Genomic DNA, 18,814 nt, shown 5'->3' with positions numbered 1-18,814 from the left:
ATCTTTAGTAGTCCTCAACATGTCCTGATGCTTCTAGGGAGAAATAAATGTTAAAGTTGTAAGTTATGACCAAATTACAAAAATTGTCAAATCCTGTTTTTTAGTCAATTTTAGCTCTTCTATGATTTTTTTGGTGGCTTTCATGATATCCAAATGCACTTTTGATTTTCTATGTCGCATATTGTAACATAAAGCTAATATTCCTTGAGTTTTGGGGCACCTAATACCCTATTTTGCATAGTAGACAACGATGGTTGATTTTTTCAATTATAGAAGAAAACGAAACATTCTAGTATATCAAGTATAGCTTTTTCAATATTGTTAGTTTCTTGTGACAACTACATGCATTTTGTAGGTAGTAACCATATCTAGTCATAAGGATCAAATTTGGCTAGATATTGAATAGTTTCTATGGGATTCTACAACTCATAATGTTGAACCCAGTTTTTTCATGTTTGCTGTATTTAGCACTTCATCTTTGTCCCCAAGATTCCCCTTGGTAAGAGATGTATTATTCTTTTGACATGCTCCATGGCTCCTTATGAACCCAAAGGACAATAGGGAACTAAGAAAACATGCATATATTATTTGTATTGAGCGTGGCTATAGAAACTTTGATGATAGGTTTGCAGAATGGTGAAAATTCAACTTTTTTGTACCTATTTATTTTGGCAAAACAAAAAATAGTGAGTGAGAAGCAATCATATGTTGTGATCACCAACCCATTGAAGTCCTACAAAAATCCCTAATCTTATTTTTATGCAACAAAACGTAAGAAATGACTGTTTTCATGAAAATGTACTGGTCCATCAACTTTGGAGACTTGGTGTGACCAAAAGATGAGAAATTTTACAAGTTTCTTATTTTTTCCATGTGTAGTAGGCCTTGAACTATAACCTCATGAAAGGATTTTACAAAATGAGTGGATCTACTATGGTTTTGGAGGTTTTTTTCAAAACCCTGAAAGGACACTTTTATGTCCTGTTAGGTTACCAACCTAGTGTTAACCTTACTCTTGCACCACATTTTTGAACCTAAACTGAGTGAAAAAACAGGTCCTGTTTTTGGCTTTTTTTTAATTTTTGGCAACTATACCACTCTAGACTTCATGTTTGTGAGGTTTAGATTGCTAGAGGTTAGGCCTTCATAGTTCTCAACATGTTTTGATGCTTGTATGGAGAGCTAAGTGTTAAAATTGAAAGTTGTGACCAATTTACAAGAATTGCATCATCCTGTTTTTTGGCCAAAATTAGCACTTTTATGATTTTTTTGGTGGCTTTCTTGATATCCAAATTCAATTTTGATTGTATAAGTGTAATGTAGAACATAAAGCTAATCTTCCTTGAGTTTTGGGGGACCTAATATGCTATATAGCATAGTATATGATGATGGTTGAGTTTTTTGATTGCTGAAGAATACGATACATTTTAGAGTAGCAAGTATAACTTTCTCAATATTGCTAGTTTCTTAGGCCAATTGTGTGTATTTTGTAGGTAGTGACCATATCTAATCATAGACTACAAACTTGGCTAGATATAGAGTAGTTTCTATGGGTTTCTAGAGGTCATAATGCTAAACCCAATTTTTTCATGTTTGCTGTATTTAGCACTTTATCATTGCCCCCAAGGTTCCAATTGTAAGAGATCCATTATCCTTTTGGAATGCTCCATGGTGCCTTTTGAATCCAGAGGCCCAAAGGGAACTAAGAAAATATGTATCTAGTATCTGTATTGAGCGTGACTATAGAAACTTTGATGATAGGTCCATAGAATGGAAAAAATGTAACTTTTTTGTACCTTTTTTTTTTTGCCCAAAAAAAACTAGTGAGGTAAAAGCAACCATATGTTTTGGTCACCAACCCATTGAAGTTAACGGGGCATTTAATTTATCTCATGTCCTACAAAAATATCCACTCTCATTTATATGCAATCAACCTTAAGAAATTGTTGTTTTGGGCAAAATGCACTGGTCCATCAACTTTGGAGGCTTGTAGTGACCAAGGGATGAGAAAAATTACAAGTTTCTCATTTTTTCCATATGTAGTAGTTATTGAAACATAAGCTCATGAAAGGATTTTTCAAAATGAATGGATCTACTATGGTTTTGAAAATTTTTCCCAAAACCCTGAAAGGAAACTTTTATGTCCTGTTAGGTTACCATTCTAGTGTTAACCCTAGCCTTCAACCTCCTAGTAATCCTAGCTAGGACCCTCAACAACGGCGTGGATCTTCTCTTCTTGATACTCTGGAGGACTTATCTTTCCTCCAAAACGTTAACAAAACCTCCACAAATTTTTATCTTACATATACAAAATCTGACCTTGTAAGCACTCTTTGCAGCTCGCGGCATTACTTGTCAGCCCTATTTGGCTGTTTGGTCCATTTTTCCACACTTGTAATAAATTAATTTTGTACCATTACCATCATTCAAGAGCACAAGACTGCTACATGGGAGTGCAATTATGGAAATTTCACACTGTATACAAGACAGTAGGGAGGAATCTTCCTTAATTGTAAAGGTCTAATAGGAATTGCACACACTCAGTGCCACTGCATTGTTACGATACAAAGAGTACAAAGAGTAGACACGACTCCTATTCTACATACTACTTTCCTAGTTTCAATGTTATAGGTTGTCTGTGGTAGATGTGGCTAATTTTTGAAAGTGGGTTTATTGATGGGGATCTAGGGAGATACTCCCCAAATACTCCCATATCTTTGAGGGCAAAATAGGAGGACATAACACATGGAGGAAAGAGAGAGATAGAGATAGGTGTTATTAAGTGTCTGGCCGATGGGGAAGAGGAAAATGGAGTTCTTTTTTGTATCTATTTTCATCGTAGGTAATGGTCTTGTGCATGGAGTATGACTGTCGTCTGTCGCTTATTTTTGCATGTCCTACTTTATCGCAATGTCTCAGTATCACCTATAGCTATACAATCAATATCTTTCGTATCCATACAATCTTAAGACCCTTATATGTGATACATGTGAGAGAGAGAGAATTTAAGAAACACGGAGAGATCTATGCTAGTATCTATACTAAGGATAAAGGGGTGCAATTCCAACACCCCCCTAATTAATTATCCACGTGTCTCAATATGCAGTGCTCCGACTCCATCCGATTGTGCAGGTAAGTACTAACGAAGAAGTATACATTGTTGATTTTATTGTTTTGTGTCACTTGATGTACTGCAAACAAGAGCTCCATTTCTAAGTCTCTTTCTCTCTAGTCATACATGGAGTCTTGTAACAAGGTCTCGAGAAAGAGAAAGTCTCAGTCTACATTAGACTCAGTGATGTGCATGCCGGTGCATTCGAAGTGGCACAAGATGGTGCACATGTAGATGGTGTTATGGGTGATGTCAGTGATACTATTGCCCATGATGATGGAGCCATTTCCAAGGCAAAGAGAAAATGGTGCAACCATTGGATGCCGGTGCATCCGAAGTGGCACAAGATGGTGCACATGTAGATGGTGTTATGGGTGATGTCAGTGATACTATTGCCCATGCTCATGGAGCCATTTGCAAGGCAAAGAGAAAATGGTGCAACCATTGGACATTATTACATCAATGGGCATATTTGTGCAAATCTTTGGTAAAATGGAGAGGATCTTCACCCATGTATAGAGATACATAGATAGGTAAAGCATAATAAGCACTTAGATAGATTTAATATAATCGATTATTATTAACCTCCTTAACACCAAACAATCGAGAGAAGGAGTAGTTAAAAGCCTCTAATCTCTGTTTGATCTCGAAACTCAATAGCTGCTACCTAACACCTGAAAGATGTGAAGCTATAATAGGCAACGCCGGGCGAGGCGGGGCTCACTACAAAGTGCTTTGCAAACTGCAGGCGAGTACCATGAGACATTCCACTCCAAAAGATAGGCAAGGGGGTGAGGGCCGTGAGGATGAGGGGAGGAACCCAATTTTTCATAATCTATAGTGACAGTCAGAGCGCATTGGCAGTTGCGAGGAACCCAGTTTTTCATGCTCACACAAAGCACATCGAGGTGCATTACCCATTGCTCCCATTGTATATGTATCAATTCATTGCCAAATTTATCTGGTGCTAGCAAGTACTTCTCTAGTTGAGTCTCTTCATTAGTGTGACTGTGAAAATTTGACCAATAATTAAAATATAATAATAAGTTCAATGGTATCACTTACACAGATAGAATAATATCACTTAGATAATTGTATCACTTATGACATATAAGATATAAGATCTAAATATCAATATATATACGGATATACAAGTGTATGGATAGATAGCAACCAATAATTCATAATAAACACAACGATCTCTCTTTCTCTCTCTTGTGTATTCTTCCCATTGCCTTCATCTCAACTTCGCAAGACATAGAAGGACCTAGAGGACAGAGCCCTTGTAGGTCTCATAGGAGGTCACCGCCCCCCCACATTCTTTCTTAAGGAATGGGTTAAGGCACACCAAGGTTCTAGGGACACATAGCTTGAGTCATGCCAGCCCTTGCCCGAGCATCGCATGCTACTCCTCTTCATGAACCTTGATATGGGCTTCAATATTCTCATTACTCGACATTTGATCATGAGGAATTTCCCCTTGCTCTTGTTCAAGTGGTCTCCCTTGTTCAATTTGAAGTCTTTGTGCTTTGCACTAGCCCTATCTAGGTCAAGCTCTCATATTTGCCTCTGCATCTCCAATAACACCTGGGAGCCATAGCCTCCAAGTTAGGAAAGGTTCAACGAGGAAGGCCCTAGAACTCTCAAGTTGCACCTTAGACAACCAGATCAAATTGGTGCAATGACAGAGTTGTGACTGTCGTAGGGCAATCGCGAGGCCGTTAAAGTAGGACAAGTAAATGGCTAAGTCATGAAGCCATTTGCATGTGCATGGGTAGGTACTGACATACTCGCATTGTTCGGGAAATGCCTACTTTAACTAGCCTGGAGCCGGTTGAAAAACTATCTCCCCATTGCTCTTTGCTTCCGCTGATAGCCGTTTTTCGGCTCTCCATAATTTCCATAGTAAGTTACTCCACCCTACCAAATTCACCCAAACGCTATGGCTATCCCTACCATTTCACTGTACATAGGCGTGTGTGAGTTAGGGGGCTTTTCCCATATCTTCTTAAAAACCCTCAGCTAGCTAGTCACTGGGCTAGTTGAGCCAAAAAAATAAAAAAAATAAAAAAATAAAAGTATATTATGGCCTCTTTGTGTGTAAATATTTCATTGTATATATGGCCTAAATATAGGGATTTTTTATAATTATTTCGGTATTTTATTTAAATATTTCTACTTAGGTGTGTGTTTTATTAAACCTATGTACACCTTCTTTCATCCTCTTACACCATAATTATATTTTTAATGTGTACATACTCTAACCTTATATTTTTTCTTTTATACAAATCACCCCCACATTTTCACCCTCACCCTCGTGAAAACAAAAAATTGATTTCTACTCATTGGTCACATTTATTATATTATTTACTTGCATACCTTTTCCTCTTTCACCCAAAATAATTCAAAGAGGGACCATATCATATGATTCCAATATCTTTCCATATCCATAACTCCTCCATATTTTTATTATTATTTTTACTCATTATTCTAACACCATGTGCTCATTGAGCTAAAGTCCATGAATAGCCCATACACTAGTCCCACTATGTATATATTTCTTTATCCACCAATAATCCTCCTCCATGCATGTGTCAAGGGCAACTTGGATGCTTTGTATTATGATATGACAAAGGAGGGGCTCACTCTTGGATGCATTGTACAAATTCAACAAAGGAGGGGGCCACTAAAAGACTTTTGCAGGCATGAAAAAAGGCTTTTTGGTGAGAGTTTTGGCACCTATCTCCACTCCGAATTTGGAGCAGTGGTCAAAAGAGAAAAAGTAGCCCACGCTTTGAATAATCACCTCAAATTTTTTCATGAATTTTGGAGCTACCAGCGGTGAGATATGATTTTTTGAGTGGACCCCAATCTGCTCACTTTTCTCACAAGTAGCCCATAGTCTTCTCTCACCCTTCCACACACCTACTCACTCTTACACATCCCTCCCTCTCCTTCCCTCACTCAAACCTACAATTTCCATGGCTTCTCCCACCCTCTTCACCATTACCCTTCTCTCTCAACCCTATAGTGCTTTTATGAACCTCTACATACATACACCCTCTCCATGTCTCTCTCTATTGCTTCTATGTTACAATTTCATTTACCTCTTCTAAAAATATCTAAAATTCAGCATTTTAACCATGATAACTTCTTCAAATTGAGAATTTTTCATCAACAAATCCTCTTTTCATCGTGGTGGTCAACCGTGGCGGCGGCGTAAAGAAGCGAAGAAGAAGAAGAAGACCAACGGTCATTTTTTCCACAATCTACACAAGGGTGAGTTCAAGCTTCTTCAAGGCTTCACCATCTCAATGATTCTCTTTTAATTCACCCCTCTTCCTTCATCAAATCCATCCCATTCTACCCATTGTAAATATATCATTAACTTTCTAGTGATTACTAACATTAACCACTAACATACTAACACAAAATAGCATTGACCTAACCATAAAAGACACCTCACCTCAAGACATGTATAAAGTAACTCTCTCTCTCTCTCTCTCTCTCTCTCTCTCTCTCTCTCTCCTTACTTACTTTCACCTTATCTACCATCAATAATGCTCTCTTTTCAGCCCACACCCATGACTCAAGCAGACAAAGAAGGCCCACAATGTTTTGATATTCAAAAAAATCATAATCCTGATTTGTTAGCTTGTAAATTAGGATTTCCAATAATATTAATGAGGGGTCTCCAACCTATAAATAGGCCCCTCTCCTTCTTGTAAAACAACCTCCAACATCTCACATAGCACCCCAACACTCTATGCGTGAGGAGAGACTTAGGTGTAGCAACCACTTGTGAGCTTCACTCTTGGTGTGAGAGAAGCCTTCAAGCTACACATTGCAAGTGAAAGAGCGTGAGTTCCACAAATCTCAAAACCACTATTGTCTATGCTCCTTCATCATCAATAAATTGAGGTTTGGTGCATCAAAGGCGTGATTCGACGTTCAAATCTTCGTCCTTCCATTTGTGCAATACGGTTTGGTGAATTCAAGGTGACTTGTGTATTTGAGTTTTTATCGGTTGATCTTGATTTTAGAAAGTGTTTTAGTGTGTTTTTCATTGCCAGTTTTGTATCCATTGTAAGAGGGTATTGTGGTGAGAGGTCTCCCACACCCTAAGACATTGTGTACGTGTTTTGGCAATGTTTTAGCAATCACTAAGCATTGAGTGAGTTTATAGAAGTTCTACGATAGCATCATAACGAACCATCTCCATTTGCAAGCCACAAATAAGGTATTACGCAAGATCCTTTTCTCTCTCTCTCTCTTCCCTTTGCTCTAGCTCTCTCTGGTCCAGTTTGTGTGTGTTTTGGTGTGAAGTTGTTTGTGTGTGTTGTGTGGTGCATCTTTTTGGTTGTGCCAAAATCTCTCTTGTGTCCTAGTTCGCATACCATAACTAGGTGGTGCCCCTATCTTGTTTGTGTTAATTGGCTGTGGGTTTGTTGTTGTGTTGTGCTTGTGGTTGCCCCAGCCCCAATTGAGCAGCACGGGAGCCTTGAGGGGTGTTTAGAGGTCGCCTCTCTTGTTGCCCGCCCCGGACCGCCTCACCGCATCGTCGACTTTGACAAAGTTGTGGCTATCATATAGAAATTTTCGGTCGTGAAAACAGGACAAGAAAATGGCTAAGTCATGAATCCATTTGCATGTGCATAGGTAGGTAGTGACATACTGAGGTACCCAAATTTGTCCCGAAGAGATTGTGCTTTTATTTTAAAATATTCGAGTGCTCTTCAAAACTTAACACTGGATGCAGGGTTCGAGAAAAATGTGTCTCAGCTTAATATCGTGTCGTTTTTAATTTCAAAAATGCCAGTTGAAGGCAAGGGAGAGAGGAGAATTTCCCTCCCATAATAGAGAAAATTAGTGGAAAAACCAAAAAAATAAACCTAATTTTCTAAAATTTCCTCTCGGAAAATTTAAGAAAGGGAATTTTTTATGTTTGCTAAAATTGAATTTTCTAGACCACTCATGGATGCATGGGAATTAGCTGCTACCAGCATAGTTTTCCCGCCGAGAATGAGACTCTTGCCCTAGCCATAGTTTGAAAGAATGGGGAGGCCTTCACATCAAGACCAGAATTTTCCCACCCTGCACTGTCAGCTAAGGTACCGCATTGGAATTTGGCCTACGTCCCAATTGCCTCCTCAGATGATGCATGCGCAGTGATGACGTCCACTATGCATTGCATGTGTCTCCTCATCTGCGCCAGAGCACTTCTTTGTTCGTTGATGACTGCAAGCAGCGCCTACAAGCATTAGACAAGGCCTTCCCTATGCCTCTCACACCTAGGGGCCTTGAGAAATTCCCCACCATTAAAGTCGTGCCACCAGTGCTCATTGAACCCAAGCCAATTCTCTCTCTCTCTCTCTCTCTCTCAGGCTCAGCTGACGTTATGCAATACAAATTGTCATGCGTCTGGCTTGCAGATAGAACGCTCTGATCTCCATCATCTCTCGGCTGATGCAGAAGCTTGTTGGGCGCTGATCTCTGATCTCCCTCATCTCTCGGCTGACACAGAAGCTTGTTGGGCGCACTGCCTGGCCAGTTTTCGACGCTCTCTCTCTCTCTCTCTCTCTCTCTCACACACACACACACACACACACAAAAGCTCATTATACATTGCCTTAGTTTGCATTGTGCCGGATCCTGCGCCCAGCTTGAGCAGCTGTTTCCAGCTCGTTTTGATCTCTCTCTCTCTCTCTCTCTCTCTCTCTCTCTCTCTCTCTAGTCTGGAGCGTTATTTATATCAGCAGAACGTGTATAATCCACTGGCCAGCGGATTCCTTGCAAGTTCTAAGTGATATATTTGTCCAGTTGTCTTCGACCATCTCTACTCCTCCATGCATCGCAGCAGTAGGCCGATTGGCTGCATGTGGTGCTCATAAGCGGTGCTTTCCATGGACTCTGTCCCCCTCTTTGTGCAAGCTGTTCCTTGCTCAAGATCATTAATGGTTTAAATAAATTGTCTCCATTTAAACTATAGCATTAATTTGTAACTCCAACTACAGCCATACACATGCTCAACTCAACAGAGGAAAGGTGACTTGACATTGATCCGCCCTGCCAACGTCGAAGTCCATAGCTTGCCAGACGTAAGTCATCAGCAAACAAGCAGCCTTTATCCTATATCCGGGATTTTTTCGGGCCAAGTGAATGTCCTCTTTCCATGATGCGTCTATCTGGACTTCGTAATTTTTTCTTTGAAACGGTGTAGTAAGGTATTGAGCGTGCATGGTGCTGTATCGTTCATAATTGAAGTTCTTCTACTTGCTTCAATCAAAGCATGACAGTCATGGTTTAATTCCATGTGAAGCCTTCACTGAAATTTAGTAAAGTACTCTCATTTAGGGTGTCCATGGTCATGACCTGGTGTGTAGTTAGTTTATGATTGGATAGAGCTACGGCTCCTAGCTCACCATTGCCTTTGTAAAATGGGCTTCATATAGAGACGTTAACATGATTTTTCCTTAAGTCCTGACATATGTTTTCACCGGGCCTAGGTTTTACATTGAATTCTAACTTTAGAGATAAATTTCAAAAGTTGGAGGCGAGATTATATTAAGCCTAGGTTTTTTACAGCATTGTATCCGACTAGATATATACTCCACTAACGTGATAATAGAGCCTTAACACTATTTTTGTTCTCGCAGGTGTGTCCAGTTGAGGCTCTTCGTTAGTGTGGCACACCAATGAGCTTCACATGAAGGTGATGTGATGGCTACCTTAGGTATATGTTCTAGTCCATGTTTCTACTAGAAAAAATATTTTGGCCTTGCATATTCACTAGAGTTGAGACCAAATATAGTGTTTACCTCACAGATAGAACGACCCGTTTTCAAGATTGCTCAAGATAGGAACGTGAGATAGTTGCCAATGAGCTAGAGCTCCTTTTATGGAGCTCCAAAGAGATAGAGTCAGCTTGGAAGGAGAGTAACTATTATCTCTTTGGAAAAAGCAAGGACAAAACAAATTACTTGGACATATGGATCGATGATGAAAGGGGTTGGGATGGAAACATTCAACTTCTTCTCTTGAAGAAGACTTTAAAGCTTATAGATTATTATGTTATACGTAGTCGTTCTCCATTGAATATTGTTTCAAACAATACAATCCAACATAGGATGGATGTGCTTGCATCCATCATTCCTTTAAGGAGACTCATTGTAACTTGACCCCAAGGCTTCCCTACTCTTTGAGTACTTTTTGCATTCCAAACTCTTGTAACATCAAAAACCCCATGGCAATGATATAGTAGCATGACACAAAGTCTCCTTTTTTTGTGGTGGAAAGATTTTCTCTATATTACAAAGTCTCTCTCTCTCTCTCTCTCTCTCTCTCTCTCTCTCTCCCCATTAAGCTGTCAACCTTGTTTGCAATATCATAATCAGTATCACTTGTTAGGATTCTCAGGAGCATTATTATTAATATTTTTGAAAAAATATCTGTAAGCTATTTAATTAGTGACAACTCGTTGTTGTGGTAGAAAAGACCATGATTCGATTACAGTGTGTGATCAACTTTTAGCTAGTGGTGTTTTAGCTTGTTTCAAAGTCCATAAAGAAACTTCCATGGAAAATAGTAGCTCTCATTTTTGAATCAGATCACTTGATAGACCCACCTCTTCTTCAAGATAGTCCACAGTCCCTAAGGTCTCAAGATTTGACATATCATCTATCAACCTTGTTGGCAATTCTCAGATTATGCAATTAGTATCAAGTTGCAAAGGAGATCTATTGTCAATATTCGTTCAAAAATATCTCCAAGCTATTTAATTAGCATGTCTTGTTTTTGTGCCAATCTCTAGGATGAATATGGAGCACGAAGAAGATTGTGCTCTCAATGAAGCCATATGGAGCACCATTGTTCGATTACAATCGATGATGGACTCTCATCGCGCTTCAATAAAACTTCAGGATGATGTGATTCGAGTATTATTTGAGGGTCTAGGTTCTATTTGTGGAGCTAAGACAGAATGCCTTGCCCAATTGCTAGCAAAGAAAAGAGAGGATTGGGATGGAAATCTTAATGAGTTTCGAACTCCTACAAACTTTTCTGAAGTATTAAGACTTTACAAAGACAAAGGTATGGTCATTCCCCAGGAATGGAAGCTATGTCTTGGTAATGAAAATAATCCTCATCAACCTCAATTCCTTGCTCCTAGCAAAGAGTATTCTCAAGATTGCACATGCCTCTTTTGTGTGTTTGCATTGATGGGGTTAGAACTAGACGTCTTAAGAGAGATTGTACCATTTGTTGTGAAAGATGTTCTAAATGTAATCGAAGCAGAAAGGAGATGATTTCCTTCGTGTACCTTTCCTTGATTGACCAATTGAAATGCTTGTGTCAAAGTGAAGAGTACTGTCATGATTTCTTGGCCATGTGGAGAGCTCGCCAAAAGTGGTTGGGGAAGGAACCTTCTCAATTTCCTGACTTCATACAAGAAGTTTGGGATGGAGAGAAGATGAGGATATACCAGGACTTTTGGAACCCTAATGCTTATTGGGAGGCTCCGGTGGTATGCGAGAATGAAAAGTGTAAGATGTCATATCGTGCCTTTCCTACGTCTTTATGTAGTAAGGAGCTTCCCACAAGCTGGAATGAGAGTGCACAAGCCTATCAATTTGCATGTACCAAATGCAAAACGCAAATTCGCAGGGAGTGAAAGTTAATTCAAGGAGATTCAAGAAACTTCTCTCTACTATTGCATTGGGATGGTTTCCAGGCAGCTTCAACAACCATGAAAGACAATGCAATAGTGGAAATTTCAGTGCTTAATGGTGGTAAATGATCCATTTTGGGCTCAATTCCAGTACTATTTTTGCCTCTTTCAAATAACGAGCTCGAGAAGAAACATGGAGACATATTGTCATACTTCTTACAACCTTTGCTTGATGATCTAGAAAGGTTGTATTTGGAGGGCTTTGATGCTAGCTATGCCTATAATAACAATGATATTCATGAGGGATTGCCAAATGAAAAGAAAAATGTACGTGGTATACTTATGTTGTGCACAGGCGACCACCCGACGCAATGTAAGCTAGGTCAATTTAAAGACGGTGGAAAGAGCTTCTGTCCTGATGGTGCAAAGCACACTCATCACTTCAACAAGATGCCACTGGATCTAGATATGTATATGACCAGCATATAATGCAAGCTAGGCACCCTCCCCAAGGTCGCCATATAGAAGATATGTGGACAGCTATCAGACTTGCCAAACGGTCATTCACTAAAGAAGGAAAGGAGGAGATACTTCGAGATGCAGGTTTATCTAGGAAATCTATCTTGTGGAGACTATATCATTTGTATGGATTTGATCTCTCCAAGGATTTGGTGTATGATGTCATGCATGTGTTATCTTTGAACCTTTTCCAAAAATATATCAAAAGGATGATGACAACGGCTTCTACATCAATGAAGCGTGATATTGACAAAGTTGTCAAGGAGGTCACTATTGCAATTCCCAATACAATTTTGCATTCAGGACGATGGCCTAATTAAGAATCCATCGAAGCATTTCAAGATGTTTAAGGCAGAAGAATTCCAAAAATTCATTCAATGGTGTTTGCCTCACATCATTAACGTGTACAAGGAATTACAGATGAACAACGAAAACTTGGCATACTTTTGATAGATATTGCTCATTTGTTTTTTAGCTACTCCAGAAAGAGAGGGTGGACAATGAAAGATATTCAAACTTGTCGCTCGCTACTTCATTCTTGGAGAATATTATCTGAGGAGTATGAAGGCCCCAATAGCTCCCCCTTGGAGCATGTGGCAGGTATCTAAGGCTTTCTTAACAGTGATACATCAATGTGTCTATTCAAAGTGTAATAATAATTGAGGTAATCAATTTTCTTTTTGATTTTTACTTTCTCTAGGAAGAGGAGAGATGCTTGACGATATTTTACATCATGGATCTCATGATTGCTTCTGGTGCTTCTCTTTTGAGAGGAGTATATCAGGCTATCTAAGCATCCCTAGAAATAATAAGGCAAACGAAATTTCCTATACAAATTTCCATAGTCGTGTCTTATTTACACGGATGTGGAAGCAAAAGGAGGTTGAAAAGGAAGAGCTACGCAGCGTGGTTAGGTATTTCAAATTGATTCATTCTTGCTTGCTCTCACCTCAAGGTTGGAGCGTGGAGAACTCTCAAGACATGGAGTGTTGCAGTTGGCATTCACAATGTGCGTTGCTTGTAACCTCAGAGAAGCAGGCTCAAGAATTGTGGACTATTGTAGCTCGTCTGCCACCTTGTGCTTGCAAGGCTTTATTGAATCGGAACGGGATAGTTATTGGACGCAAATTGAGAAGAATCCCCTTCTCCTTAAGTTCAGGTGAGAAAGAAACAATCAAGAGGCTTTCAAATAAGAACCCATGCTCTTTTGGGTATGAGTTCTCCAAGGTTTTTGTAGATGAAGAAAAATATAGTATAGGGGATTATCTTGTGGTCGCAGGTGAACATGACTTGAACTTATATGGAAGGCTCTCAAAAATTATTTGAGCTAATCTAAAATTGAGAAACCTATAGGTCACTATGAAGTGAGAGGTGTAGCATCATGCCTACTGCACTCCATGAGTTGACCACTCAATTCTAACTCAGCTCTGTGGTGAGAGATAAATAACTGCACCACATGCACGAGTGAGAATCTAAGTCACTCCTAAAACCCTTCTCTACAGTGAGCCAAGTGGCTGCATAACACAAGAAAAACGACTAGCTTCTACTCACTTCTAGAGTGATGGGATAGCTACACACCACGAAGTGGCCTATAACATATAAGCAAACTCTATGGTGAGAGAAAAACTATTGTACAACGCTAGTCTAGCTCAACACAGAAAAACAAGTTAGTACACATTTAGACAAGTTTAAAAGTATACCTCAATAAGCTCTAGCTGTCTGTTGGACTCTCAACTGTAGTCCCTGGTTTCAATTAAAACCGGGGATTGTCTTTATAGAAGCAAATTTTTTTATCGCAATATTTTTTGATCGAAACAAAAATAAGAAATACGGCTATTCGGTGATTATTTGGGATTTTGATGTATAATGACGTTTTATATGTATATTTTTTTTTTGGTACGAGCATATAAATGCAACCCAAATTGTAGCCTTATTAAGTTGTTTATAATCAGTACATATATGAAACTGATTATTTTTCCTGGGTACAACAACAATAGCGGAAATGGAAATGGGATGCAATGGAGTTATACGAAATGCCAAGCGTGTATTTCCGAGCAACAAAATAATCGAGCAAGTCTCTTCAACCATTCTTATTACTTAGAGAAAATTACATCAATGCAAGTGGATTTTCCATTGTTGAAAATTAATCCCACAATCCAAATCAAATCCCATGATGACTAATCCCATGGAACCAAAATTGGAGCCAATTTCAAGGTTGCCTCCTACCTAGCTATGTGAGCATCTACTTCATTCAATGAACCTAAGCCGATGTATGTGCTCTCATTAAAGTCCTCTATGATCAACCCCAACAAACGGCCTAAACATTAATGAGAAAAACATAATTAGTTAGTAGTTGAGAATACCTAGCATTAAAGAGCTTTCCTTGTTGTTTGTGGGGACAAGCTAGATAAAGAAGTTTATAAGTATTATAGTATGAAGAGGACGACTAGGTAATCATATATCACCAATTGTAAAGGTGGAACCTCCATGTCAGGGGTGGTTGAAAAATACCGCATAGAGAAACTAGCGGTCATTGCCTTCATTTTGCATGCGGATGCTTTTCCTTAAACAAAGAGTATGAGGCTTGCATAAATATATGGATGGGCCCTTTAGAAACGCTGTTATGGGGCTTATGGGTGATCCCTCTAAGCTAAGGTTCACTTTTTTGGAACACTAATCTAAACCGTAGGCACATACTATTGGCTCAAAATCTCCACATATTTTTTTTCCCTACATCACTAACCTTGCTGTCAGTGTTCAAGAGAAATCATTTTTCTAAACATACAGAATTCTTTTCCTTGAAATTGCCAAGAAGAATTTTATAAGTGTATTTTTGGAACTTTTATGCTATTTTTCTCTATTATGAGGTGGAATTTCTCCTATTTCCCTTGCCCTCAAGTGGAATTTTTGAAATTGAAAACGACACGATATTAAGGTGAGACACAATTTTTCCCGAACACTGCTTGCTGTTTAAAGTAACCCACTAAGTAGACTGGTGATTTAACACAAAAAATTGTATTGTGATGTTACTTGGGATATTTTGCTGCGATACCAAGAAGGAATCAAGAAGTTTATGAATTTCTTATACCTGTATTGCATGCTACAAACATTAGAGGTGAACATTGACGTACGACCCACCATCAACTACAGTTTGTGGGATTACAAGCTGGTGGGTCATGCACTTTGCTCGGGGACACTCTCACTTAGAAAGAAGGGAATCCACATTTTGAATAGCAGGAAGAATAGGAATCACCTCCTTGGAAGAACCCAAAGCTCTGCAGTACCTTCTCAAAAGGGCACGAATATAAGGAGAAGTAAGAAGGTATTGTGGTAGAGACATGGTAAATTCCAGTCGATTAAGAGCAGCAACAAGGTCAAAAGAAGTTATAGGAGGAAGTAACTCACTTGGGGTAGGGTGAGAACGAACGCGATGAGGTTTCAACAAAGGGTCGATAAAAGGGAGAAGCAACACAGGTGGGTGGGTAGAAACATTGGGTGTAGGGTCTCTCTCCTCCACAACAACTTTCTCTTTTCCCTTTTGTGTAATGGCATGCATAGGCAATAGAACCAATAACCATCATCCCCCTTGTGATGCATGGAAGGTTCAATGGTAGAAGTAGATTGAGGATAAGTCACAAAAGGTTGGGGAGCGTGAAAAAATGGTGCCAAGATATGTGGAGAGGTGGATAAAGGGGAAGTGTTAATAGTGGGTGTGGGTGCTGGAAGCAAACAAGGCGATGGTGAAGCTTGGAGTTGGTGTGTGGTAATAGGTGGTAATTGCAGAGGTGGTGTCGAATGTAATTGGGGTACATAAGATGGGGTTGGTAAAGATAAACTAGGAGTGAACATGGATAAAGAGTGTGGTGTTAGCCATGGGTAGTACAATGGAGATGGTGTTGCACCTAGTTGTGGTTTATAAGCACAACTGTAGGAACTCTCCACATTAGCGACAAACCTGATAGCAGTATTTAAATCTTGTGGAGCTTAAGCCTCACTAAAATTGAATAATAGGATGAAATCCCGTAAAAGAAATGATTCCATGATGGTAAGTGGATCAATGTTATTAAAAGTGTCAGTATAGTGGTTGATAAAATTCCTCAACCTGGTTGCGACTTGCTCAATGCTTTCATGAGGATAATTTTGGTTAAAGGAGAATAAATGCTCAAAAAATGAGAAAAAGTTTAGATGGTTGTGAAAAGCGGTGTTAGGAGTTTTTTTGGAAGAAGTGATTGTGCATATGTACATACATATGCATGGTGCATCGAATAAAAAATTGCCCATTTTCCAGAGCTACGTGGTTATTTGAGGCCCACATGTGTACAGGTGGGACATCATGTACGTACTACATCGATTTTCATCATCACCTGTATCAGTGTGCTTTTCTATAATAATGAGGAGCTGGTAGAAGATGTTGGTAGAATACGTTGTCAGGAGTTTTTTGGATCAAGGAATTGCGCATATGTACATATACATGCATGGTGCATCAAATAAAGAATTGCCCATTTTTCTGAGCCAGGTGGTTATGTGGGGCCCACATGTGTACAGGTAGGAAAGGGTGTACATAGTGCATCGATTTTCACTATTACCAGTACCACTGTGTTTTTTCTACAATAAGGAGGAGTTGGTAGCGCGTAAAACTTCTCAAGGAAGCTATCCGTGGGCCGACGACATTAGGTAAGCAGGTGCGTCAGATGGCATCGAGTGGCATCAGGAGGTCGAACGGGGTCAATACTTGCACGCGGAGAAGTACGGACACGACGTGGGTGTTTTCTTGTGATACTTATGCAGACAAGTCATCATGAGGACCACTTTTTGGGGCCACTTCACGTGGTTGCGGGATGCATTATTGGGAAAAACTGAGTGCCAGGCGTGCGGCCGGATGATGCAAAAACGTGACAACTATGCACTGCGAGGTCAGTTTTTGGCATGTTCGGGGTCCATTTGAGGTAATCTAAAAGGCCACAGGTGCCCAACTAATAAATCGAAGTGTGGCAACTGAAAAAATAGAGATAAGACCAGAAAAAACGTGGAGAAGAGAGAAGGAACAGCCGCAAGTGTGTTTTTTGTTGTTTTTGGAGCATTTTTTGGCCCTAAACTGCTCATCCGAGGTCGGATTTGAGCACTGTGACATTGTAGGGTTGGGTTTTTGGGCGTTCTGGATGCAATGGCGCTGTCCATTTTTCCAAATTCCTCACAGTTTTTTTGTTGTTTTTTTTGTGTAATCTTCTCCGGTGAGTGAAGCCTCTACTTAACTTTGTGATTGTGTAAACTATTTGCCCCATTGGTGTTGGGCTGAGCTTCATTGAGTCTAAACAACAACAATTTGCCTCCTTTGAGCTGAATTGAGAGTGTGTGTGTGAGTTTGTATGTGTGAGGGAAATCTCTCTCTTCTCACTCTGTCTGTGTGTTTCCTGTCTCGGCCAGGCTGGTTGTGTAAGCCGAGTGGTGTCCCATAATGTGTTTTTGTATCATCCCAAGAGTGTGTGTCGGGTCATTATAGAGGCGTTGTGTGTGTTTCCATCCCGCTCACATTCTTTTGGCGCCCCCACGGAGGATCTTCTTCGAGTACCTTCTGCTTCGAGCTTCGAGCTTCGAGATTGGGGATTACAGGTTAAAGGTTACAGGGACAGGTACAGGTACAGGTGATTCACACAGGTACAAGTAGCTGGAGTACATTGATATACTAGCGGTGATGTCACTTGCAGTTGTTGTGGGTATGCATCACTTGGCGCCTATTTGAGCGCATCGTCTACTGGATTGTACGTTACTTGTGGAAACTGCCATTGTACGCATTTGTGGAGCCATACTTGGTTGTATTTGGCAGTCCCAGCCATTTCTAAGACTTGGTCTGGAAGATAGTCATTTATCAGACTTGACTATACGCGATTTGCATTAGCCTTCGTGTGAGGGTCGATAGCGTGAGGTTTTTATTGAACTGGGGGATTCTCAAATGTGGAGATCCTTTTGGTGACCTCGCCATAGGCTATGTACTAGTGATTCCTAATTGATGCTCGGGTTCTATTGTTGGCAGTTTATGCATACAAACACAGTCTATATTTTGGGTTCACACTACTCTACTTCTGGGGAAACTCTGCCAAAATTTTTCCAAGTTATGATGGCTGGTTTTTTGGTATTTTGAGCCATTTATGCTGTTATGCTGCTGAAATTTGGGCAAAAATCAGAGGATAAGTCAGGTGTGCCTTCTTGGAAGCTTCATGGTTGGCTTTAATGGATGATCAAAATGGCCCTCAGTTCACTCCTTTTCATTTAACTCAAAGAATCCAGATTAATGTTCATGTGTCCAGGAAGATCTTTTTCCAGAAGCGCATAGTCTGTATGTTTGGGCCAAGAAGATTGAGAGAGATCTTGGAATGTCCTTTGCCTGTTATCATTCCGATGATTAACTATGAAAACTCATTTGATGTGCATGTGTTTGTCCTTATCTAAAGCTGAGCTCCATTGAAGTTTCTGGGGATTGGGTAGTGAAAAGTTTTGGGTTCTTGCACTTGTGCTCGAAG

The 18,814-nt window shown here is 39.8% G+C and overlaps 2 pseudogenes; both read left to right on the top strand.

Annotated features, from left to right (window-relative positions):
- Positions 1-8,273: 8,273 nt before the first annotated feature.
- Positions 8,274-10,290, top strand: LOC147449499 (uncharacterized; annotated as a pseudogene).
- A 708-nt stretch (positions 10,291-10,998) lies between these two features.
- Positions 10,999-11,780, top strand: LOC147449498 (uncharacterized; annotated as a pseudogene).
- Positions 11,781-18,814: the final 7,034 nt, after the last annotated feature.

This window comes from Adiantum capillus-veneris, chromosome 10, assembly GCF_014529385.1.
Source record: "Adiantum capillus-veneris isolate H3 chromosome 10, ASM1452938v2, whole genome shotgun sequence".
Classification (NCBI taxonomy): Eukaryota; Viridiplantae; Streptophyta; class Polypodiopsida; order Polypodiales; family Pteridaceae; genus Adiantum; species Adiantum capillus-veneris.
This window is presented reverse-complemented; position numbering and strand designations above follow the sequence as displayed.